At 34.7% G+C, this 27,278-nt stretch overlaps 1 long non-coding RNA gene across 2 annotated transcripts in view; it reads left to right on the forward strand.

The window, feature by feature from the left end:
* LOC131383400 (uncharacterized) overlaps positions 1-27,278 on the forward strand; it is a 317,539-nt gene that overhangs the window by 89,766 nt on the left and 200,495 nt on the right. For both annotated transcript variants that reach the window (XR_009213391.1, XR_009213390.1), the window contains exon 2: positions 14,407-14,528. This is a non-coding gene — a long non-coding RNA (uncharacterized LOC131383400). The remainder of the gene's footprint in view (positions 1-14,406; positions 14,529-27,278) is intronic.

The following is a 27,278-nucleotide window of genomic DNA, read 5'->3' on the forward strand; positions in this document are numbered from 1 at the left end:
TGTTACCTTCATGAATTTGAGGCTTATTTTATTTATTTGTATCACATATACTATCTAATAGATGCATTAAAGTAATACATTTTGCTCTAAGTAATATATTCCTTAGATTTCTAAATGTAATACACTATAATTCATTTTTAACAGGCTCTAATGTCTGCTTTTTTGCTTTACTTAACTATTCTTTAGGAAGGGCATTATTTAAACTCAAGGTCAAGATGCCATTTTTTCTTCTGCTGTAAATTCATTAATTTAATATGTATTTATTTGCATTATGATCAGAAAATGTAGCTAGAGTGGCATGATAATACTGGCAGTTAGGCAGTTTTCTCTGTGACTACATTTTTAATGATATTTTCCTTAATGTTTCTAGGTATTTTAGAACAATGTGTGCTTTGGCATGCACAGAAACACACATAGCAATGTAGTGTCTTATATAAGGTTATGAATCTACAGTCTGTGTAATGAGAGTCAGTGTTGTTGAAACGTTCCTTGAGAATGTTCCATTTTGGTAACTTAAATACCATTCTCAGAGAGCAACACTAGAACAGATTGATGGGTCTTCTGACGAGCACAAGATGAAGTTACTGGTTTGCGTTTAGAGATCTACTTTTTACTTTCAAAAATGTATATTTAAACAATAGAAATATTCTTACCCTAATGCTATACACCATAAGGAGCAATGGAAAGCTAAAACTAAATGAGGCTTACATCTCGAGCTCCCTTTGAGAATATGTTCATCAACGGAAAATGAGTTCATAACAATCAGTTTTACTCTTCAATTTTTGATCTTGTTCTTCCTTTTTCTCTACCTATCAACCTTCTAAGTTTATTTTCCCATTGAAGACTTTTTGCTATATTTCTTATTTTGCCTGATACTAAAATTCACACGTGTCAGTTTCTTTAACTTGAGACCTGCGTTTGACAATCTCTTATTTTCAAAGGTTTTGTGTCTTTGTTTTAAACATAGCTCTAGTAAAGAAAGGATAGCTTTATTCTACATATTTATTTTACTAATTTGAGAGTCTCTCCTTAGATGATGTAACATCCAGCTTTATTGTTATTATTCTTTTTATTTTTTCTTATTTTTGTAATTTGAAATTTATATATTATATTGCTTTTCCTGTAAGTTTCCTTTGGACTTTAAAATACATATTTGAATATATATTTTCTATTAAAAGCTTCAGCAAATTTCTATCAAAATCTTTTTACTTCTTTTAAAATAACCCAGAATTGCAAATCTCTTTTGACATCATTCTTGGGGGAATACTTTCTAACCAGTGCTTTCAGTTTTACAGACATATTATTGACTTTTCTATATGTAAATATAACTTTCTCAAGGGTAATAACACCTGTGGCAAACACATGCTCTATATGCTGAGGAAAGAATCTTTTGTCAGTCTTTCTGCTAATCTTCTTTATGAGAAGTATGGCTCTAACCGTTGCCTAACCCTTTCTCACATGTGTTTGGATGATATTTTTCTCTGCTCAGATATCTCAATCACATTCCATCTATTTTCTATGTTCTAAATAAATTTTAAAAATACCAAATGGAGGCCAGGAGCGGTGGCTCACACCTGTAATCCCAGCACTTTGGGAGGCCAATGTAGGTGAATTACCTGAGGTCAAGAGTTCGAGACCAGCCTGGCCAACATGGTAAAACCCTGTCTGTACTAAAAATACAAAAATTAGCCAGGCATGGTGGTGCGCACCCATAATCCCAGCTACTCAGAAGGCTGAAGCACGAGAATAGCTTGAACCCAGGAGATTGCGCCACTGCACTCCAGCCTGGGAGACAGAGCGAGACTCTGTCTCAAACAAACAAAAATACCAAATGGCTTTTCTCTTTGTTTTCCAAAATTATGAGTTTAATCTTTGTACAACAGCTTTGTTGCCTTTTGTGGTTGTAAAGTTTGGGCTTGAGTAAAAACATAGTCTTAGTCTACTGTCTTGCACTAAAAATTTAAAGTTATTTCTAGCTCTGGGGAACTTGGTGAAGAAAAAAATAATAAAGTCATATAATTTCTGAAATGTTCTTTTGTCTTTCCTTTCTTCCATCATGGTCTAACAAAACTCTTCCAACTTTTCAAAGACAATTCTTTGCACCACCTCTAGGTACTTTCTCATCAGAACATCTCATTCACTATTACACTTTTGGTCTTCTTGGCATATACTTCCTCATTACTGACATACATTTTTATCTTCGTCTCTAAGTTGATTCTTGAGGGTAGAATCTGTATTCATATTTTTAGGATATATTAGGTGCTATTAGGACCTAGCACAATACTTTCTAGAGAGTAAATACTCAATTAATACTTGATAGAAAAGAAAAATCTCAAATTTAAAGCATAACAGACCCTTGGAGATTATATAGCCCAATATTCTCACATTGTGGGTGGCATAACTGGAACCTATTACCTCAAGGCCAATGCTTGAATCCAGACCACACTGCAAGTGTGGTCTTTATACTGAATGATGAACTCATAGACTCTTATACTTACAAGAAAATATAAAATTACTTAGTACTCAAAGTGGAAATTTACAGCTTTGCTAATACCTTGACATGGAACTATTGTGTGAATATTCTTAATGATTAAAAATGTCTCATTTGTACAGAGCAGAGTATATCATTTTTAAAAAGCTGTGATACAATGCTTTTACCTTAGCTGAATGAGACACACTTCACTAAATTTTCTTCTCATTAAGAACTTAATTCTGATATATTATCTCAGTTCAGTTCCTCATCCACGGAACAGTCCTTCAATTATTTTTAGCAATAACATTACACATATGTCAGATACTACAAATGTATAGCAAACATGCTACTACTCACCCCATCATGATCATATAACACAAGCCACCTTTCTCACTGAATCTAGATCGAACTTCAGAATCCTTCCTAACTCAGTTTTGTGGGAAACCACTGTCAATGGATAGCCAGTGCCATATGTGATAAATGATATTATTATTTAAAATATTTACAGCCTCTTACTGGGATGCTAATTCTATTTCCCCATTCTCTGAAGAATGATTATACAGCATCATCTCAAACTCTGGAGTAGCCATTTGACTCAATTTGGCTAATGAAATGTGCATGGAAATGAATATGTTACTTGCAAGCAGAGCTTCAGGATCTAGTTTGGTTCATGGTTTTTAATGTCTCCCTTCACTATCCCGTAGGATCTTCTCTTTTAGTGAGGTCCCTGGAATGAAAAACATATCGAGAAGAATTGCAACAGTATGAGTAAAAAATAAGCCTCTGTGTTGTTAGCAACTGATATGTGATGACCACTTATAGCTACAGCATAGTCTATCCCCTCTTCACTTGTAAAGCATGTCAATGCATTTATTTATTTATTCATAAAGATGTATTCTCTAATCACATTATTAGGTTCTGGGAATACAGCTGTAAGCAAGATATACATGGTCTTGACTCATAGACCTTAACATGAAAATGAAGAAGCTTTTGAAAATGTTTTTAATCATAAATAAAAAAAAAACTAGAGATTGAGATAAATGCTATGAATGGAACTAATTAAATTGCTATGTAATAGAGAAAAGGGGGGATAGAAAAGTTGGGGTCTGATTTTGATACTGAGTTTAGAAAACTCCCTTCCAAGGAGATTACATTTATATTGAAGGTAGAAAAATATGACAGTTAACAAGCTATGAGGGATCTGATTTAAAGTTGTAATGGATAAAGGATTATGGTAAAAAAAATCTGAAGACAGGCTGGGCGCTGTGGCTCATGCTTGTAATCCCAGCACTTTGGAAGGCCAAGACGGGCGGATCACGAGGTCAGGAAATCGAGACCATCCTGGCTAACACGGTGAAACTCCATCTCTACTAAAAATACAAAAAAAATTAGCCGGGGGTAGTGGTGGGCGCCTGTAGTCACAGCTACTCAGGAGGCTGAGGCAGGAGAATGGTGTGAACCTGGGAGGTGGAGCTTGCAGTGAGCCGAGATCACGCCACTGCACTCCAGCCTGGGTGGCAGAGCGAGACTCCATCTCAAAAAAAAAAAAAAAAAAGAAAAGAAAATTATTGAATAGATTCCAGGAGGAGTTAAAGCATACTGAGCAATTAATTTATTCTAAGAGCAATGGGAGTCAGTTGAAGGATTTTAGGCAAGGATGTGATGCACATTTATTAAAGATCACTCTGACTACTATGGTTAGAAAAGACAAAAGTGGAAGTAAAAGAAATAGCTAAGAGACTCTTGAAGTAGACTTCGTTAACAATATGGTGGCTTAGATTATGATGGTAGCCATGGAAATTGCAAGCAAATTAAGGGTTTAAGAGTGGAATCGATGGGAATTACTAATGGAGTAGATTAGAATGTAATGCAAATAGCAGAACAAGAATGACTCCTGAGTGAAGTGGTGTCATTTCCTGACAGTCTGGCATAGGAAGACATTTTAAAGAGTGTTCTGGCAAATGGAAATGAAGAATTCAAGTTTGGATCAACTCAGTTTGCTTTGTTGTGAAATGTTCGAATGGAGACACCAGGTAGACAACTAGGTACATATGGCTGAAGTTCATGGGTAATATATGTGCTGGAGATACAGATTTGTGAGTTATCAATAGAAATGCCATTTAAAAGTATGGATATAAATATCACTTATTTGTGAAGACATACAGAGAAAGGCAAATGAAGATCCAGATTAAGCCTTGGACAATGTCAAAATATGGGAGTTGAGGAAAGACCACAGCCAATAAAGGAGACAGAGGATAATCAGTTATGAGAATTGTATAACATAGGCATCATTAAGACTTTCCAAAATAGAAGGAGTGGTCAAATCTGCAAATTCTGTTGTGATACTAAGTAAGATAACAGGAAAAAGTGTTTATTAAATTTGGTAATATCAGAAGTGCTTATAGATTTTAAAAATAGTGGAAAAGGCAATCAGGACTAGGAGGACGACACATGAGTTATAACCAAAGAAGTGTGTGTCTCTCTTTGGAGAACTGAGACTATTGAAGAGGATCCCAGAAAGAGAAAAATACTGGAAAAGGGTTATGCATCAGGGAAAGATTTTTTAAAGAATGAGAGGCACTAAAGCTGGTTATATTGACGGAACTACCCTATAGGAAAAGAAAGATTTACGATATACTAGAATGAAATCATAGCCATAGGCATGAATTCTTTGAGGTGATGGAAAGGGATGGAACCCAGAGCACACATGAAAGAATGTTTAATAGGAGGATAATCCATTCTTCACATGAAGAAGAAAGGGACGATGGGATTTCAAAAGCAGGTAGCTTTGCAGATAGTGTAGTAGGAAGATAAGGAATCTGGGATTCCCTAAGTGAAGCATGAGTAAACTGAGATTGAGTAGAGAGCAGGAGAGAGAATTGTGATGATAGATGAGTATGTACATACGTTGTATGAAATAGTTAAGGAAGAATATCAAGCTGATAAAGTATAGCAGACTCAAAATGTTGATTTCAAGTGTGGCTGCCAATGTGGTTGTAAAACTGCCTTTGCAGGATAAAGAAAAACAAATGCTGTGCTTTATCCAGGGTTGTGGTTTAGCTTGAGAGTATGACTGACAGAGAAAGGGGTAAGCAATTATATAAGCCACAAGATCTAAGCTAGAGAACAGGAAAATAAAGACACAAGGCCAATGGGTTACAAGTTGTGGGGCAAAAGTATGGGGTCAAAGGGTTATAGCATGGGAGTAGTTGGGCAAGTGAGTTGGAAAATTAGGAGGTAAAGGTCAGAGCAAAGGAAGCAATTTCTAATGCTATGTGTTATCCTGGTCTTACATCTTCCCTACTTCATCTGTTAACACAACTGTGATTCATTTATTAATCCCTGTTTTACTTTTTATTTGCTCTTTGCCTCCAGTAATTTAACTATATGTATCCTCTTACACTATATGCATTTTGGTCAGCAATTAAAAAAAAACTTTTTGGAACAAAGCAAGGCATTAATTAATTTGCACATTTCAGTATACTTCTTTATATGATGATTTTTAGATAAATTGTCATCTCTGTCTTCCTTCTCTAAAAGGATTTCATTTACTTTCAATACTCTTAATTAAATGAAATACCAGAACTGTGCATAATCACCTAGAGATAAGTTAAAAGTGTCACAGTCAGCAACTAGACATGCCAAGACTGGGACACAGGTCTCATAGCTCTTGTTCTGTCTTTTGACCTGCATAGATAATTAACAATAACTGCAAATACTTACTGAGTGAGAACTTTCCTTCACAGAGTGCTTAATATTCTGCAAGGTTCGTTGTATTTCTCAAAAATAAACACAATAGCCCATTTTAAAGATAGAACAACTGAGGCTTAGGAAAGTTAACTTGTTCAAAGTCATACAGCTAAGAAGTAATAGAAACCAAATAAAACTTCAAGGAGTCTGAACCTGCAGTCCACCCTCCTTATCTCTGCCCAATTGTTTTCTGTTGGTAGGCTCAAATGGTATTTTTTTTTTTTGCCTTATCAACCACTCATGCGCTCATATTGAGTTGACAATGAATTACAATTACTTGGTTGCCTTCGCATGCAATCAATCTATCAGCTTCTTCTCCTTGCATGGTGCCAGAGACATAATAGGTACCTAATAAATATTTGATTCATTGAAGTTCTGTTCAAACAGTAGATTGGATAAATGCACTTCGCATATCTCCATTCCAATAATTAATTAAAACACTGATTAGAATAGGACTAGAAACTTCTCTCCATTATTCTTCTAGCATGAATGTTTAATTTACTATACCTATTTTAACTGCATATAATATACAATCTCCAGTATACATTCTTCATCTTGTCCACAAAGATAATATGAGAGGCTGTTAAAATTAATAATAAACTAGATTTTTCACTGTAATATTTACTTGATCTATCTAGGAACCATAGCCAAATTAAAAATGAAAATAAATCGACTTGTTTTGGGGAACCCATGGTGGTTTCTATTGATCATTGCTAGCTCTTCTGAGAATACAAAGACCATCTTTGTAATCTTTAATTCCATATATTTATCTCCAACATGTCCAGAAATCATGTTGTTCCCTTTCATTTTTCCTAATATTTGTGAGCAATATCTGTCCCTTAGTATCATTAATATACTTGGTCTCTCTTTTCTTTTCCATTTTGTGCCAGGGTTGGGGGGGGGCACTGAAGACTTTCACCAATAATTGAGTTCATTTTTATTTTTTGCTGCTTGTTTCCATAGAATACAAAGAGTTCTTCACAAAGATGCTTAGAGTAGACCAACAGCAACATTTTACTGTAACATAATTGATATGGTTTGGTTCTGTGTCCCCAACCAAATTTCACCTTGAATTATAGTCCCCCTAATTCCTATATGTCAAAGGCGGGACCAGGTGGAGGTAATTGGATCATAAGGGTGGTTTCCCCCATGCCCTTCTCATGACAGTGAGTGAGTATCATGAGATCTAATGGTTTTATAAGTGTCTGGAATTTCCCCTGCTTGCCCTCACTCCATCCTGCCCCCCTTTGAAGAAGGTACCTGCTTCTCCTTTGCCTTCCATCATGATTGTAAGTTCCTTAAAACCTCCCAGAAATGCAGAACTGTGAGTCAGTTGAATCTTTTTCCTTTATAAATTACCCAGTCTTGGGTATTTCTTCATAGCATGTGAGAACGGACTAACACAATGATTTAAAGTATTAGCATAGTTTAAGAAAGAATATATCACAGCACCAAAGATGAGGATAGGGTAGGGTTGGCCTATAAAAGAAGCAAAGGAAAAGGAGATTCAAAAAGGAAAATATAGTCTGTAACACCATGAAGTTCTGCCAAGAGAAGAGAGATTCTCGTTTTCTTTTTCTTTATTCTTTTTATAATTTACAAAAATTTGTATCTTTATGGTGTACAAAGTTGCATTAGTCCATTCTCACAGTGCTCTAAAGAGCTACCTAAGACTGGCTAATTTATGAAAAAAAGAGGTTTAATTGACTCATAGTTTCACAGGCTGTACAGGAAGAATGGCTGGGAGGCCTCAGGAAACTTACAATCATGGCAGAAGGTGAAGGGAAAGCAAGCACATCTTACCGTGGTGGAGCAGGTTCAAGGGGGAGGTGATACACACTTTTAAATAACCAGATCTTGTAAGAACTCTATCACAAGAACAGCAATGGCAATGGGGAAATATGCCCTCATGAATCAATCACCTCCCACCAGACCCCTCCTCCAACACTGGGAATTACAATTCAACGTGAGATTTGGGAGAGGACACAGAGTCAAACCATATCAAATGAGATGTTTCAAAAAATGCATACATTGTGGAGTGGCTAAATCATGCTAATTAACATATGCATTACGTCACATATTGTTGTGGGAAGTCAGGGAACCTGAACAGAGGGACCGGCTGAAGCCACAGCAGAACAACATAAATTGTGAAGATTTCATGGACATTTGTTAGTTCCCCAAATTAATACTTTTACAATTTCTTATGCCTGTCTTTATTGCAATCTCTGAACATAAACTGTGAAGATTTCATGGACATTTATCACTTCCCCAATCAATACTCTTAAAATTTCCCATGCCTGTCTTTACTTTAATCTCTTAATCCCATCATCTTCATAAGCTGAGGATGTATGTCACCTCAGGACCCTATGATGATTGCGTTATCTGTACAAATTGTTTGTAAAACGTGTGTTTGAACAATATGAAACCTGGGCATCCTAAAAGAACAGGATAACAGCGATTTTCAGGGAACAGGGGAGATAACCATAAAGTCTGACTGCCTGCGGGGCCAGGCAGAACAGGGTCATATTTTTCTTCTTTCAGAAAGCGAATAGGAGAAATATCACTAAATTCTTTTCTCAGCAAGGAATAACCCTGGGAAAACGAATGCATTCCTAGGGGGCGGTCACTAAAATGGCCACTTTGGGAGTGTCTGTCTTATGTAGTTGTGGATAAGGGATGAAATACGCCCTGGTCTCCTACAGTGCCCCCAGGCTTGCTAGGGTTAGGAAATTCCAGCCTGGCGAATTCTAGTCAGACTGGTTGTCTGCTCTGGTATCCTGTTTCCTGTTAAGGTGTTTATCAGTGACAATGTGTGCCCAGCAGGACATGGAACCTCATTAGTAATTCTAATTTTGCCCTGGCCTTGTGATCTTGCTCTGCCCCCATTTGCCTTGTGATATTTTATTGCCTTTGAAGCATGGGATCTCTGTGACCCACACCCCCTTTGCACACCCCATCCCTTTTGAAAATTGCTAATGAAAACTTGCTGGTTTTGCGGCTCAGCGGCATCACGGAACCTGCTGACATGTGATGTCACCCCCAGAGACCCAGCTGTAAAATTTCTCTCTTCGTACTCTTTCTCTTTATTTCTCAGACCAGATGACACTTAGGGAAAATAGAAAAGAACCTACACTGAAATATTGGGGGCTGCCTCCCCCCAATATCTGGTAAAGAAAAAGGGCATTACAGAACCTGCCAACATGTGATGTCATGCCCCGGAGACCCAGCTGTAAAATTTCTTGCTTTTGTACTCTTTCTCTTTATGTCTCAGACTGGCCAACACTTAGGGAAAATAGAAAAGAACCTACGTTGAAATCTTGGAGGCTGGCTCCCCCGATGACATATATATTGTTTTAAGTGTAAGAACATTGCAAATCTACTCTGTTGGCCACTTCAAGTATAAAATACACTGGTATTAACTGTAGTCACCATTCTGTACACTAGAACTCATTCCTCTTATGTAACCGAAGTTTTATATCCTTTGACCAACATTGCACGAACAGCCCCATCCCCCAACCTCCAACCCCTGATAATCATCACTCTACTGTCTTCTTCTAAGAGCTTGACTTTCTTAAACTCCACATGTAAATAAGATTATGTGATATTTGTCTTTGCAGAAAGACAAATGGCTTATTTCACATAACATATTGTCTTTCAGATTTATCCATGTTGTCACAAATCACAAGATTTCCTTCTTTTTAAAGGCTGAATGGCATCCTATTGTGTATCTATACAACATTTCCCTTTTCCATACATCTGATAAGGGGTTAATATCCCAAATATATAAGGAACTCAAACAACTCAATAGCAAGAAAACACATAACCCAATTAAAAATTGGCAAAGAAGCAATAGATGTTCCTCAAAAAATAACCAATAGGTATATGAAAAAATGCTCAACATTACTAATCATCAGGGAGATGCAAATTAAAACCACAATGACATAGCACTTCACACCTGTTAGAATGGCTATTAAGAAAAAGATGAAAGAAGAAAAGTGTTGGTGAGGGTGTAGAGAAAAGGGAACTCCCACACAGTGTTACTAGGAATGTAAATTAGTATTACAATTATAGAGGTTCCTCAAAAAATTAAAAATAGAACTAGCATATGATCCAGTAGTCCTGCTACTGTGTATGTATTCAAAGTAAGTGAAATCAGTATGTCAAAAAGGTATCTGCACTCCCATGTTCACTACATCATTTTTCACAATACCCAAGATATGGAATCAACCTTAGTATTCATCAATGGAAACAGAATTTTATTTAAGAGACTTTAACATCTCTGGTCTTATCGGAAAATCATCCCCATTGGAGTTACTAAGTTGTCTTAGTCTCCAGTAAATATTTTACTAATATGACTTTCTCTTATTAAATTAATCATAATAAGATCTTCTAAAAAATGTTTCATATTATATTACAGATTGCTTACTTACAGGGAGAAAATATGCTAATTTCATGCAAACATATGTGTTTCAGTTTCTGGGAATTAATTTCTTATTTTAAACTAAAATATTTTGGTATCAGTCCAGAGAAAATGCCATATCCTCACCAAACCATTTCATTTCATATATCTGGAAATGTCATGTAGTTGTAGAGGTAGCAAAATGAAATGTTTTAGTGACCACAGTATTGCATCTAGAAGAGTTCATGTAATTTATTTTCATCTATTGAATTTGAAGGGAAGTGATCTGTCTCCTATAGTCCTGAACAAAGACAGGTACACATTCTCCATGTTCTCTCATCCCTTCCTCCAGCAACCATAGGAGCCACATATTCCAAGTATGGCTACACAGCTGAAGAGGTAGGCAAAGTTCAAGTTAGGGCCTCACTAAGGAAACTGAATTGTATCCCAGAGATAAGGAACCACCGAAATATATAAGAAGGGAGTTAAAGTATTAGAATATCATTTTTAAAGTGTACACTAGTCACAGAATGGAAAATTAATCTGAGGGAGGACAAATGAAGTGAAGTGGGGCACTACAGAAACAAAAGGAATAATAAGAACCTAAAGTAAAAGAGTGGAATTGTTAATGGAGATGTTTGATTAAATTTAGAGCTGTTAAGAGAGTAGAGTTGACAGGATTTTATGATCAGTGGAATGAGAATCAAGAATCAAGGATAATGCTATATTTTTGACTTAGGAAGCTGACTATGTAGGGGGATACATTATTATATAAAAGTAACACAAAAGGAAGGAAAGATCCTGTTTGAGTTTTCTTCAGAGTTGTCAGTTTATATTTTTATTTTCATTCTTGCATTTGTACAGTTTATGAGGATTTTCAAACTACTTTCACAATATTAAACTAGGTAACTAAACTACAAAATATTTTTTACTCCCTGCCTGGTCATCTTTTTTAAAATCATAATTCTACATAACATTTAATGGAAATTTTTATATATATTTTTTCTATGTTAATTGCATTTTAATATCTTATTATTTTTAAATTCCAAATATCAAGACCTATACCTGTTTACTTTCCACTCTATGCCTAAACAAATCCATGAGTTCATGCAAAACCCAGATCAGGGTCCCATGCATTTGAGTCTTTACTGAATGTTACCTTCAATTTTCCTATGAATCCTGTCAGCTCCAGCATTAGTACAAATACGGTTATTTGAAGTATGTAGAACAGCTACAACAATTTGAACTATGTAGAAGAACTACAATATTTTGCGGGCAAAAACAAAAAAATTGGACTCTCAATCAAGTTTCCTTGGTTTAATGCTGACATATTCTTAAGCTAAAAAACTTCACAGGTAATATTAACTGTATCTTGCAATATTGTCTTCATTTATTGTCCTCCAATTCCACATCTCATTTACCACAACTTTGAAATAAGACCTCATCCGCCATGGTCATTCCTCGGGGATGTTTCCCATGACCTTCCTGATCAGGTTGACATTCCCCATATACATTTATATATGATAGCCAAGATCCAGTTACCATTCCTTTGTAGCCATTAGTAGAGTTAAAATTTCCATTTTCTTGTATCATACTTTAATTACTATTTGTTTTCTCTACCTGACTCTAAGTCCCTTTATTTATTTTCATCGTAATATTTCTCAGTGATTACCAGTGTAGCTTAACATTTAAAGGCATTTGTTAAAAGTTTGTTAAGTTAATCAATACTTAAAATATTTTGCATTTTCTGTAAATCATTATCTTATATTATCTGAAGTTTATGTTCTTGTTTCTTTTTCTAGTTTTCATTGATAAATATGTGTAATGCTATTCTGCTGTTAGCTGTCTTTATTGGACATTTGCATACTTATTACAAATGTAAGCATAAATACGGTTTAAAGAGTGTATGGAAACTCTATTTTACAAAAGAACCAAAATGATCTCTGTTAAGGCTTTTAGCACTTAATAACTCCAAGGAATCATTTAATATCAGTAAAAGGTGATGCAACAACCTCTAGATCTTCGTACTCAGCAAGATACTGCAAAATGACTTAAGCTATTGGTTCTAACAGTTTCATATTTTTATTCTCTTCTTCCCTTTAGGAACCTCTAAGACAAGAGGTTAATTTAGCCCCATTTTATTTTTTAGAAAAGAATTTAGTGTTCTTGACAGGTGTCAGATTACAAGTCCTTAGAGACAAAGGTTTCCTGTTTGGCCATCACAGCATTTATAACACAGACAGCTGTACGTGGTTTCCCTTCCTCTTCCCCAGTTCCTTACCTTATCCACAGACCACAAACCCTAACCCACAGAGAGCAGCTTCAGATGCAGGAGGGTAATTCAGTCTTTAGGCTATTAAATCAGTGACTCCTTAGCACACTCACTCTACGGGGATGGCAGCAACCACTCATGATGATGTTTCTTGTGTGAGGATTGTGTGATGTTGTACCTTTTTCCCTGTGAGGTAGATAACAATGTTCAACACATTACACAAAAACTACTGAGCAGGCATGCAGTCAATACTCAATCCTTTTTTGTTGTTTTCATCAATGTCATTTTCAGTGAGTGCTTTAAAAATCATATTAAATTTGTTTTAATGATCTCAAATTAGTGTCAGAATTGTGATCCTTTTTCCTACTTATTAATTGTTTTGGTTTTTAAGAATAAATAACTTAAAACTGCCACAGTGTCAACAATAGTGGTCTATAAAATGCTTCTTTCTTCCTTTATATTGATATTATTATTCAGTCTTTGTAATTTTCTGGGGAAGCTCCAATATTCTTCTTGTCAAATGTCTCAAGAAACCCTAAAGATATGGTTATCTCGTATTTATTTTCTCATTTCTTCACCAGGCATATGGAAGGGGTAAATGTAATACATTAAAAAATAGTAACACTAAAAGAGAGGGCATTTTCACAGAGTTCTGGTCAGCCACTTTTTTAGATACTAATTTTATATTCACCATCAACTGCAATAATAATCAGGAAATCAGGAAGGTTCACTGACCTTTGCATGTAACCATATTTTTAACAAAGACCTTGGGTCCTAAAACCTCAGTGATGGCATCATAGTACTCATTGATCTCAAATTTTCCCAGAAGATATTAATGATATGGTGTTATCAAAACCCAGATATAGCTAAAGAATTCCTTTGTCATCTCAGTGACCTCCCTCAAACTCCTTATTACTCTTCATATTAATTCCATCACTTTTATACATCAAGTGGTCAGTCATGTTAAACTTGTTAGAACCTATGCGTCCAATGGCCATGGTGTTGATATATGTCTTTTCCTTTCCCGCCTTTGTCTGGATTTAGGGATGGTTTCCGTAGTGCTTGGACTCTGACTAAGGACATATTGTGAAAGGCTTATGTATACTGAATGTTAGAGAATGTAATCTCTAAACTGCTGTTCTATTGAATATTGTCGGTTATTACTTAGTAACATGCTCATAGTCAGACTCCGTAATATCTAAAGCTTCTATTGGAAAATTAAATTATTTTAATAACCTCCATAGCACATTTTAACTATGAATGATACACTCAAAATATCCTCCCCAGATGCCTTAAGTGTCATCCTTTGCATCCACCTGGAATCATTTCAAAGCATATGAACACAGAAAGAAGTAAATATTGATTGAGCACTTTCCTATGCTGCAGGCATGGCAGTAGGTGCTGGAGATGCAGAAATAAGATATTTTCCTGAAACCTACAACCCAGTAAGACACATTCAATTGCTCCATTCATTTAGTGGTGTGATCTCACTGTCCTTCTTTTTCCTTACAGTGGATGCTGACAAAAATTGTACAAGAGAATTTATGAACAAAAACAAAAGAGACAAATGGCGAAAAATATTTGAAGTACTTTTTCTTGGGCTGGCTCTTCTCCAAATGACAACTGATAATTAGGTAAGTAAATGAGAACTTACTGAAACAAATGACTTTCTCTGATTAAAACACCACGCAGAAAAATGACATATTGCAGAGAGAACAACCTTTCCTCTTCAAGCTCACTATTCTTTTGTTGAGTTATCATTCAGTATTGGGTAGAGAAGCAGCTAAATGCACAAAGTTTAGGGTCAAGTGAAAATTACCCAAAGCTTTATGGATAATTAGGTTGGGTTATATTAGGCAAGGGAGTATTCATTAGTTACAATGCAAACACTATGTGGTTACTAGACATTCACATCCCGGCATGGTTCCTAGTTCAGCTCATAATTACCTATTCACCAGATGATCAGTTTTGCAGCCGGGTGAAGAAGAAATCCTCAGGAAACACTGTGGTGTCACCCTGGAAACGTGGGACTAGCAGAGCTAGTGGGCTAAACAAAGTCTAATTATTTCTGGAGGGAGAAAGGACACTCTTTGGAATTTCCCTGCCCCTAGAGAGAGCATTATGAATCATTTGGGTAAGTGGTCTCCTACATGTGATTCGAGAGTTCGTTTATGAGAGGACCTTTGCTCTAAAATATCAGCACTAGTGATTGTCGCATTACCATTATAGATTCATTTCCTCAAATGTTGAATGCCTTTCAAATCAAGAGTCACAATGTAAAATTCAACTTCTGCCAGGAAGCTAGTATATTAAGCTGGTGTCAGCTAATCATTTAAGTAACCATTTAAGTAGAGTGGCCACGTATCTGGTTTACATGGGACAGCCTTGGTTTATACTCATGATGTGATAATTAATACCATTCCCATTCAGTCTCAGTCTGGGTTCGATGATGATAAAGTATATGACCTCTAAGTCTAAATCCAGTTGAGATTAATGCTTTCAGACAACAAAAATAACTCTGGCTAATTTAAGTTTTGATTGGTTGAACGAAGACCAAATATTCAACCTAGAGTTGCCAGAGATGAGGGAGACCAAACAGGTGGCTTCTAGTTAGAGCACTTCATCCAGATAAGAGCTTGTGTGCAGACTAACCAAACCAGAAAAATGGAGTCAGAAGCTTTCAGCAAAAATACAAATTTGAACCAAAATTATTCTTCCTTCTGGCTATTGCCTGATATGTTGACTTATAACTTCAAGATGACAATATATGTTTGCCAACGATATAAAGAGATATTAGTAAAATGGGAGAAGGAACTGTAAACCAATAAATTTCTCCTTCTTTATAGTATGGCCTAGAAACACCTCTCACAGCTCTGATCAGAACCCTAAGCTCTGTGTAAATGGATAAATGCCTTAAGTTTGTTGGAAGAACATTCGGATCTATAAAGTCCTAGAATAAAGGAGTAGTAACTATTTCTGGAAATGTTATATTAATGTATTCATGAAAAATCATTTTCCTAATATATAGATTGTACTAATATCATTGCTAGTATGTTGGTTTATTAGTCATATGTGCTAATTTTGTAAAATAAAAAAATTCTACGGTTTGAGATTTTTAAGAATCCTTAGCTAAAAAAATTATGTGTAAGTATAAAGCTACAATTTGATTTTTAAATACAAAATTTTGTTTTTATAATGACCTCACATTGCAGTTGATAAATATTTAGAAAGAAGATCAGAGACCAGCAACAATACTTTGGGAGGAAAACAAGCTCAGTTCATAGATGGTAATTAAAAAGCCTGTCCCATGCTATACCAAATGTGTTGATAGAAAGATAACCATTAGTTTCTAATCATTGGTCTTATAATAAAATTGGGAAAATGCTGATATACAATATTAAAATACACATCATATGACACTGAAGAAGGAAGCTTTGATTTTTGTTTGATAAAGAAGCACACATTTCTCTCAGAGTAACTTAAGTTCTCCTCAACAAATGCGCATTCATGCAGTATACCCATAGAACAAAGAGAAAATAAGACTGTATTAATCCTTTGTAATTCGAATTGTGATTTGGGAATTAAACCACCTTCATTCTGTTCACTAATTCTTTATGTAACCATAGTCTGGGAGCTACTTTCTGCTCACCGTAACATCTGTATCAGTAGTATGACTGTAATACTTCTTATATTAATACAGCATCCTGCCATACCATTAAATAGAGCTCAAGTCTAATTTTGAAGGCCTAAAAGAAAAACAAACATACTATATGTGGATTGATACCTGGCCCCACTTTAAAACGAAACTAATCTTTCATAAAAGCATTTTTCTCTGCCAGGCCCTTTATAACTATGTTTAAACATGCAATATCTTTTCTAATTGTTTTTCTTTACTTCTATATTTCTTCATTGATGATAAAAATGAACTTTAGAGACACGTTAAGAAAGATTCCCGGCTCCTGGAATCCCAGCTACTCGGGAGGCTGAGGCAGGAGAATGGCATGAACCCGGGAGGCAAAGCTTGCAGTGAGCCGAGATCACGATACTGCCCTCCAGCCTGGGCGACAGAGCGAGACTCTGTCTCAAAAACAAAAAAGAGAATCATTCCCATATAGATTTTGCACTGTAAAATAAATGCCTCATCACAATGGGAGTATTTGTAAGTGATTTATCCAAATGGAAGGAAAACATAACAGATTCTGTCTGTCCTGCCATTGAAAGTTCTTCTGAACATGGGCAATTGCTAATTGTATGCTCAAGACAACAACAAAATAATTCAGACAGAACAGGCTCCCTTCAAACTAGGAAGTGATGAGTTTCATACCAGTAAAACATACACACTTCACAGTTTATTAAATTCTTCACGTGACAAAAAATTCCAAACAATGTGAATATTAGATAATATTTTAGTTAGAATAGGACTTAAGCATGTGGGATTAGTATACTGTGTTCAATATTATATATAATTATACTATAAAAGGTATAATTTAACCCAATATTTAAGTAAACTAATCTTAACGATTTTCATTTTAGAGCATAGAAATGTCCTAGAAATGAGGTTAAATCTAACCAAAGTCGCACCATTTATTACTTTGGGTTACCATATCACTAACCAACTTAGAAATTAGACTAAGGACAGATTTTCCCTAACTAGTTAAAGAAAATAAATTATGTTAAAGTGTATACTCAAAATGACTGTAACTTCAAAGCACAAAAACTTAAATAGGTACAGAGATAAATATGGAAAGAAACAGGATAATTCATGTGTGTTCTGTACTCGCTAAATGTCTTTATAATATTCTTGCTATCTGTATGAATGGAAGTATATCAAATTTTCACAGAATTTTACCAATGAATAAATTGCATACTTTTTAATACGCACAAAATTGCATACTTTTTAGGATGAAATAGTAGAGATATTAAACAAAAATTACTACTCATTGCATATGTCACTAATAAAATTCTCAAAAGCCAAAGTTGGGATTTAAGAGTTCTGTGCTCCTTGTTCTGCCACAGATTGCCAGAACATTCTATTCTTTAGATAATACATTAATTGCATTGTATAATTATACCATGTGAGGCTAATTATTTGATGAGCAATCATGAATGCAAACAGAAATAATCCAATAGTGAATTCAAACAAAAACTTCCCACCAAACACCTTTTCAATTAAAATATGTCATTACAAAGCTCAATATCCATTTCAGGTCTCTCTTCACTATGAATTTCCAAATAGCTTAATAGCTGATCTTATGAAAAAACGTCTTATACTTTTCATTTATTCCTTGACAAATGCATATCTGAAATTCTAAACCTCATCATTATAAATGGTATGATTCTCAAGCTGGGTAAAACATAGTCAGAATTTATTCCAAAGATGCTACTAATAAATAACAGAGAGAATTATTAGATACCACACTATGTACTTAGCTCAGAGAACTAAGTCATAATTACTTTCATGATTTGTATTATGTGCATAAAATATAGATATATGGGTAATACTATATGTATATATTTTTAAAAATCAATTTATATTGAATTTCACAGAGAACAAATGATTCAAGATTTAAGAGAGTGTATGACATAAGTATAATTCTATATTTGTAAAAAGTCTGATAACATGCTAGAAGTAGAAAAGATTTTCTCTAGCAGGTTTTGCATCGTGCTATGTAAAAAAGATGTATATTTTCTCTTTTTTTGCTTTTAATTATTTTGCTTTTTTGAAAAAAAAAAATGGACCCCTCCCTATATGCACACTACTTCTTATATAGCCAAGACTTCCCTCTTGTGGCTGGTTGATGTTAATATATAGTTCTTTATTTTTTAAGTGACCACTTTTTTAAATTGTTTCAGCAAGGAAACTGAAAAGACAAAACTGCATAGCTTAAGATATGTGAAGTCAAAGATAAATACAATATAAGTTGAGTAAGCTTATCAGATTCTCTGAAATATTCTAGATTTTTAATTTTTCCAGTTAAATTTTCAGTATTCTTTCTAACACTTCCTTTAATATCTTTGCCTTCCTGAGTATTAATATCCTACTTCTGCTCCTGACTTAAATTTCTAGGAATGTCACTTTAATCAAAAACTATTAAATAGCTTTTGAAATTAAGGACATTCTATGTCATTTAGACTATGTTTCTCTGTCCAAATTTAAGTAGATCAAAAAAATGGAAAACAAAGTAATTTTTATTAACATTGCTTAAAAAAAAAAAAGCCCTAACTTTCTTGAAATTTAGAATTTACCACGTAAGAATCTGAGCTGAGAAGAAAGACTTTAACTTTTAAGTCACTACCATCTTGAGTTAAAATAAAAACTTCACTTGTACAAGGAAAATTGGTAAAATTTAGAAACACTAAGGGGAAATAAAGAGAAATGGAGAAACTACTTCAGGTGTCTTGCTTTACAATTTGTGTATCAGTTAATACTCATAAAACCCTGAGATTATGCTGCTAACTTCCTTCTTGTAGATGAAGAAATTGCTGTTTTGATAATTTTCATGAATAAGCCCCAGCCTGGAACACTACACTTTTCGCTATCAGTTGCTATATTAGTTTTGCTAAAAAATTTCCCCCCCTTTTTTTTTTGCCTATGCTTTTTCTATCTAAGCGTCATTCTCAACATTAGTAATATTGAAATAAAGAGGTTAAATGGTTTGGTCAAAATTACAGAAAAAAATTATGGCCCATTTAGGAAAATAAACCACACAGATTCTTTACCTCAAAGGGAAAATATTAAGGATATATTTTCCTTTATGACAATAGACTTTACCCCATTCTAGCTGAGATGACTATTCCTTGGATATTGTGAAAAAACACCTATCCAGAGTGAAGTAAAAATAGCAGAGGTGCAACAGACTTGCTTAGCATGAGATTCAAAAGTAGTCTATTTTATGATAAAAGGAACTCCAAAATATTTTTTAGAATAAAATTGCAAGAACTAGAGGTAACATATTTAAACATTTCTGTAAAACTAAAGCTTAGAGATGAACTCAATCCAGGAAAAAGCCATCTGAATTATTAAACAGCTTGTCAGCATTTGCTGTTTCAGGGAGGAAAGCTAGTTGTTATGCCTCGTTTTTGATAAGGTTTAAGGAAAAAAAAATCATCTTAATGGCAGAATGTAATTGAGGCAACAATTCACATACCATTGCCTGTCATATATGATGAATTCCAAAATATGATTGCCACACTTTAGAACACTTATTCTTCTGAAAATTGTAAAGCAAAAAAGGGAAGATTTGAAAACATGTAATATAAAAATGAAATTATTCTTCTAGAATGAAAGTGTCCTATAGGAATTAGTATGTTAAACAAGAAAACTGCTTTATCGTCACCTAGAAAGTTGTAATACATCATCATTGATTGTTCTCAAGTTTATTTTCTTTGCAGCAATCTGTTTCCAGTGATCCATAATTAAAGCCATTCTAGGCATGAATAAATATGTAAGAAGGGTTGAAATCTCACATTATTTAAAATATTATTTTCCCCTCCATTTTAATGAACAAGAAGTGATCTGAGAAATATTTGCTCGCTAATGCTGGCAGAGATTTAAAGTTAACAGTGAACATGAAACTTCCTTTACATTGCTAGGGCAAACTATCTTAGAGGTTTTTGTTCTTCAGAGCTGAACATGCTTTTTGAGTTTCAAATTGTTTGAGTTATCTTTAATTCCATTAGAAATAAAGCATGAGACAGTAAAAACTGCCCTATCTGAGAAATATCATCTTTCTTAATTCAGTGTCATGGGGAATCTTTCAGAGGAATATCAAGGGTTGTCAAATACTGCTAAACCAATGGGCCATATTAGATTTAAACCATGATGCATACTTCTGTTGAAAGCAGTATTATATTAGTAGAGCATACAATAGACTTGAATACAGAAGACAAATCTGGCCATATATTTGTCATAAGGTATGCACTCATAAGTTCTCTATTATTTCAACTGTCATAAAGTAACAAATGCATCTTACTGAACTCTTGTGTTAAAAAGATAGATATATAATGCACCCTATGTTAACAAAGATACTTTAACAAAATAGGTCATGTCTACAGGGTTTAACTAGACATTAGACCATGAAATACTTGAGTTCTTACGATTACAACAGTGACAAATCGGTGATTTCAAACTTCAGTTGGCAATTCTGTAGTGAGGTGAAAAGTTCGTTGTTTCTTGTTTTTTTGTTTGTTTGTTTGTTTTGGTCATACTTGGCAACCATGTTTCAAGGAATAACCTATTTCTTCCTCATATAGTTTTGGCTACTTAGATTATCCCCTGAGTCATGTTTTTGGTAATTAAGCCTCCATATACTTGTAAAAAATAATGAATCCATTCTGCCCTTAGTAGCTTAATTCATTTTTTGAAAGAAACAATAGAAACAGTTTTAGAAAAAAATGCTATATCAAAAAGTGGAAAATTATAGTGGACAAACTAAGAAACCAACAGTCAAGAGCATAAATCCAAAAAGCATGGCATAAATCAACTTTGAGAAAATATTAATAATACGGGGATTTTATATAATGTGTCATATTTTCTAAATATTCGATTTTAATATTCAATATTTATTCAATTTTATTCTGTTTTTCATAACAACTCTTTAAGCTAAGAGATATCCATTTTTTAAAAAATTAAAAACTTGTAAATTGTTGTAAGCTTAAGCACAGTAGGGGCAATGAAATTAAAATTCTAGATCGATGGGTTTGCATTTTATTTCATTTTATTTTTATTTTTATTTTTATTTTTGGTAGAGACCGGGTTTTCACCATGTTGACCAGGCTGGTCTCGAACTCCTGGCCTCAAGCTATGTGCTCACCTCGGCCTCCCAAAGTGCTGGGATTACAAGCATGAGCCAACGCGCCTGCCCAGTGGGTTTGCATTTAAAAAAAAACAAAAACTAAGAAATCTACTATGAGTTCCTGAGCAAGTGTATGACATCATTTTTTAAACAATCTTAGCAACACTGTATTCTTAGATACTTTGATATATAAAATGATGTTGAAGAAATTGAAAATGCTTATTCTGAAGAAAAAAACTTTCAGAAGATAAATTTGGAAGGACCTTGTTGTAAAATAGATTTATTCCTTTTTTCTTCCAAATGGCAGAATAATAATCATTAGGAATTTGTCACAAGGGAGCTTAAGTAGGCTTCAATGTCTGATAATTTGTGTCCTAGAGGGGAGTTTCCCATTACTGCGAAGCCTAATTATGTAGGAAGTAGCAGGAATTTTCAAACTAGAGTTCTGGAGTGAGAGTGTCAGGTTCAGATCCCAGTTCTACCACTGAGATTGAGCACTGTGGATAACAAAAGTACCTACATTATTAGGTTGTTGAGGAATAAATAAGACTTAAGAAAACACTTAGCACAGGAACTTTACACATATAGCGTAAGAGATCAGTAGGCCGGGTGCAGTGGCTCATGCCTGTAATCCCAGCACTTTGGGAGGCCGAGGCGGGTGGATCATCTGAGGTCAGGAGTTCGAGACTAGCCTGACCAACATGGTGAAATCCCGTCTCTACCAAAAATACAAAAATTAGCCGGGCATGGTGGCACACGTCTGTAATCCCTGCTACTCGGCAGGCTGAGACAGGAGAATCTCTTGAACCCAGGAGGCAGAGGTTGCAGTGAGCCGAGATCGTGCCATTGCACTCCAGCCTGGGCCACAGAGTGAAGCTCTGTCTCGAATTCAAAAAAAAAGTAAGAGAGAGAGAGATCAGTAAATTTTAATTATTATTATTTCCCCCACATACAAGCTTCCTTCTGCCTAGAAGGCATTGACAAACTGCTAGGCATTAAACAATGACGTATCACCTAAAGTGTAAAGTTAAATAAGACGGTTCGTGCTTTTGAGAAGTTTATTGTTCTCAAATTAAATAAAATGCCAAATCATTTTAACATGACCTGCTGTGTGCTAACCAGAGACTGCGAAAACATAGAGGAGGCAGACACTGGGCTCACCTGAATTTCTAAGCAGGCTTGCTCTGCAGCTGCTAGGATGCCCTCCAAAGGATTCATGGCTCATAGTTGCTTTCTTTCTGTGTGCCCTAGATTTTGATCAGAACTGGGTAATTCCAAATTATTTAGGTGATGATTTCTACAGATGGCTAATCTCGTCATCATCTTTTGCTTCATATGAGTGTCACCGTTAGAGGTAGCCTTGTGCTCAGTAATGACTTTACATTTTCTGCATAGAAAGCTCTAGAAATGAGGTTGGAAGTTAGGACTAGAACATTTATCTGAAAGCTATGTTTCTGTGGCAAGTAAATCCATTGTCAAATTTACGATGTCTTTTTTATTAGGATGGGTTTGGGAGAAGTGACAGAGATAATGGGAATCAAACACCCCACAAGCCATTCCTTGATACCTCCACTGCTGAGTTTATAATAAAAAACACAACTTAATCATTTTTAGTATTTCTCAAAATGTCATTTTATTCAAACCTGAGATTTAAAAAAAAAAAAAAACCTGTAATTTTGAGAAACTGCCTTTCTTTCATTATAGTGCACACAATTTGTCTTCAACATGATAAAGCATTCCTTCCATTTCAAGAACTTTCTCCACTGTTCATCTTTCAGGATCTTTTGCATTCCTCAGATACTCACTGAACACCATGTCCTCTGATTTTTTTGAACAAATGGATCTTTTCTCTTAATGAAATATTATACAAATACCATTTTTATGTTCTAACACAATTTTTATTCCTAATTTAGTGGTTTTGTAGTTTTCTTGTCTTTTCTGAATCTTACTGACCTATGCATCATTCATAGCCGCTAAAATTGTACTTTGTCCTCAGTAAGTGCTCTATAAACATTCACTAAGTAGTGAAATTAAATAACCATTGCTTATTTCGGTTTAATAATAAAAGGTTAAAAAGTAGCTATGACAAATATTAATAATTTTAATGTAATTCTAGTTTTAAAATCCCTCACAATATAATTTGAGTTCAAATAATGTGGCTCATAAAAATGACTAGTTTTATATTTCTATCAAATTTCTTTGTTATGTGATTGCTAAATTACAATTCAGTGGCCAATATCCTGTGTTTCAGATTTACCCTTTGACAAAGCTTTAAAAAATGTTGTGGATCACAGAAAATAAAATGACATTTTCAAAATCATAGAGCTAGCAAATAAAAGCACCTCATTGGCATATGCTTTTGAGCTAGCATTTCATCGTGATAAAAAGGTTCCCATGTCATTCTAATATATATTAGGAAGGATCATTCCTTCTCTTAGGGAATTGATATCTCCTCAAAAAATTATGTTGTCTACAAATTTTACATTTAGAAAATTAATAGAAAGAGATAAGTAAAATAAAGATGTCCAAATCATTTAAGAATTTCATTGCAACTAACTATTGCTCCTAAACAAATTTTCTAATTTTGACATTAGAACAATTGGTTGTCTATTTATAATTCCTACAGAGAATACCTGTAACCATGATGGCAAGTTTGTGATGAGATTTAGAAACTTCAAGACTTTAGTTGGCCTAAAGATAGACAGTCAGTATGTTAGAATGGCAAAGTTTATTAATAAAGCTATTTGCTCCAAGCTAGTAACTGCACCATTGTTTCTTGCTTTCACCCTGCCTTTTCTGTGCTGCTTTTTCTATTTTATATTCTCATTTTATTTTAGTTCAGTAATATTCACTGAAAGTAGCATTTACTTAAGTAGTTTTCATGAAACAGTAGTTCCATGACATTTGTTACAATAAAATTAAACTTTTGTCACACAGGCTCTAGAAAATAATACATATTCCATTGTCATCCTTAGCCATTTACACATTAGAGTATTATGTCTATTTGAATATACATCATTGTATTAAAAGTTTTGAGAAATCAACAGTAAAGAAACTTACTTAACTTGGTTAACCATCATGTTATAATTTATATGACTTTTTACCAGGTAACTTATTAGAAATAATAATATATATTATAATATGATACACGTGATATATATTATATTATACAAAATAATGTTATGGACCGTGGGCCACATTAAACGCTTTACCTGCATTATATCGTCTAATCATCACCACAACTTGAGGAAGTATGTATGATTATTACCCAAGTTTGCCGATTAAAAAATGAAAGCTTTTCAAAATTAAGAATTTGCTGAGGTTGACAGAGTGGTAAGATTCGGGACTTGATTTGTCTCAAGGGTCCATTCTTCTACCCACTGTGCTCTTCTATCTCAATACAATTAAAAACTCTTATAAAGATATTTTAGATTTCAGGGACAGGAGGAGTATGATAGGGATGTTAATTTTTTCAAATTTTGTTCTCACTTTGAAAAATATTATTTGAAGATAAGACAAGATAGTAAATAAATAGAGAGACCCAAAGGAACTCAAAAGTTTTTATTTATCCTGATGCATTGATCCTCTGTGTTATACAAATTCTCTTTAATAAGATTCTTATCTTCACTCTTATCTGTTTGAATATATGCTTCACTCATCTTTTTCTTTTATTGATTTCTACCTTAAGATTTTAATATCTTGTTTATATAATTCAGATTTACAAAGTGCTGAGTAATGTTTCAGCTCAAAGTCAGACTTAGACTTCTCTCCCACTTCTGCTTAATAATTATCATTTCCATAAGATTCATTTTCAGTTAATCGAGCTCAGCAATAAAAAGAGAATGTCAATAATTGATAACATATATAATTAATGTATATGACAAATTATTGGATTTTTGGAAGACTTAAGAGATTCAGTTAACTTTAGTAAAATTTTACTTTGTGTTGGGTATTATACCAGAAACAGAGATAAAAATTAAAATGAAATGTGGAAAAAAATAAAAAATAAAAAAAAAATAAAATGAAATGTGGATCCGGTCTTCATGAAACAAGGAGTCTAGTGGGGAAAAATAATCCTATAGAAAAAAAACTCATACTCTAATACAAAGAGTGATAAATAGAATGAATCAAGGATGCATAAAGAATTAGGGGACCATAGAAAAGAAAATACCACTCTGATTTAGCCAAGTAAGTTAGCCAAGTGAAAAAAGTAATAAAAGAATGTGGTTCCAATGGAGAGAACAGCATTCACTAATCACACAGGTGAGAAACAGCCGTGTGTGTGTGTGTGTGTGTGTGTGTGTGTGTGTGTGTATTTGTGTGTTTGAATAGTAAGCATCTCTTGATTGTTAGGACATGAAATGTGTAAACTATGCAATAGCACAACAAGAGACTGGATAGGTGAAAGACACAGAACAAGCCATGCAAGTCTACTATATTGTGCCAAAAGATTTGTGAAATCCACTGAATAATTTTAAGCAGAGAACTGACATGTTTTGACTTGCATTTTGGACAGATTATGATGACTTCAATCTCGGGAACAGATTTTCATGAAACTTAACTGATGATTAGACCAAACTGGGCCTTATCATGATTATTGAGGTGAGACATGATAAGAACTTGAGTTAGAGCAATGGTAACAAACAGGGAAATTAGCAGATCAATTCTTGCAGCATTTAGGTGGTAAAACTGGATGATAGAGGGTTGCATTTGATGTATGTGTGGAGAGAGTGTTATAAACTACTAAAGTTTTGTGTCCCCCCAAATATTCAAATGTTGAAGCCTAACCCCCAGTGCATTGGGTTTTGGAGATGAGGGTCTTTAACAGTAATTAAGTTTAGCACTTTGGGAGGCTGAGGCAGGTGGATCACCTGAGATTCGGAGTTCGAGACCAGCCTAATTAACATGGAGAAACTCCGTCTCTACTAAAAATACAAAATTAGCCAGGCATGGTGGTGCATCCCTGTAATCCGAGCTACGCAGGAGGTTGAGGCAGAAGAATTGCTTGAACCAGGGAGGCGGAGGTTGCAGTGAGCTGAGATCGTGCCATTGCACTCCAGCCTGGGCAACAAGAGCAAAACTCCATCTCAAAAAAAAAAAAAAAAAAGTAATTAAGTTTAGATAAAATCATGAGGGTGGGGCTCCCATGATGGACACTGAAAACGAGGAGAGACCAGAGCTTGCTCTTTCTCCACCATATGAGAAAACAACCAGCAGACACCTTCTTCAAGCCAGGAACAGGGACCTTGATAGGGTTTGACAGTGTCCTCACCCAAATCTCATCCTGAACTGTGGCTCCCATAGTCCCCATGTGTTGTGGGACAAGCCTGATAGTAGGTAGTTGAATCATGGGGGCAGGTTTTTCCTGTGCTGTTCTCATGATGTTGAGTGGGTCTCATGAGAGCCGATAGTTTCATAAAGGTCAGTTCCCCTGCACACGATCTCTTGCCTGCAGTCATGTAAGACGTGCCTTTGCTCCTCTTTCACCTTCCACCATGATTGTGAGGCCTCCCCAGCTGTGTGGAACTGGGAATCCATTAAACCTCTCTTTCTTTATAAATTACCCAGTCTTGGGTATTTCTTCATAGC

This window comes from Hylobates moloch, unplaced genomic scaffold (genome assembly GCF_009828535.3).
Source record: "Hylobates moloch isolate HMO894 unplaced genomic scaffold, HMol_V3 SCAFFOLD_4, whole genome shotgun sequence".
NCBI lineage: Eukaryota > Metazoa > Chordata > Mammalia > Primates > Hylobatidae > Hylobates > Hylobates moloch.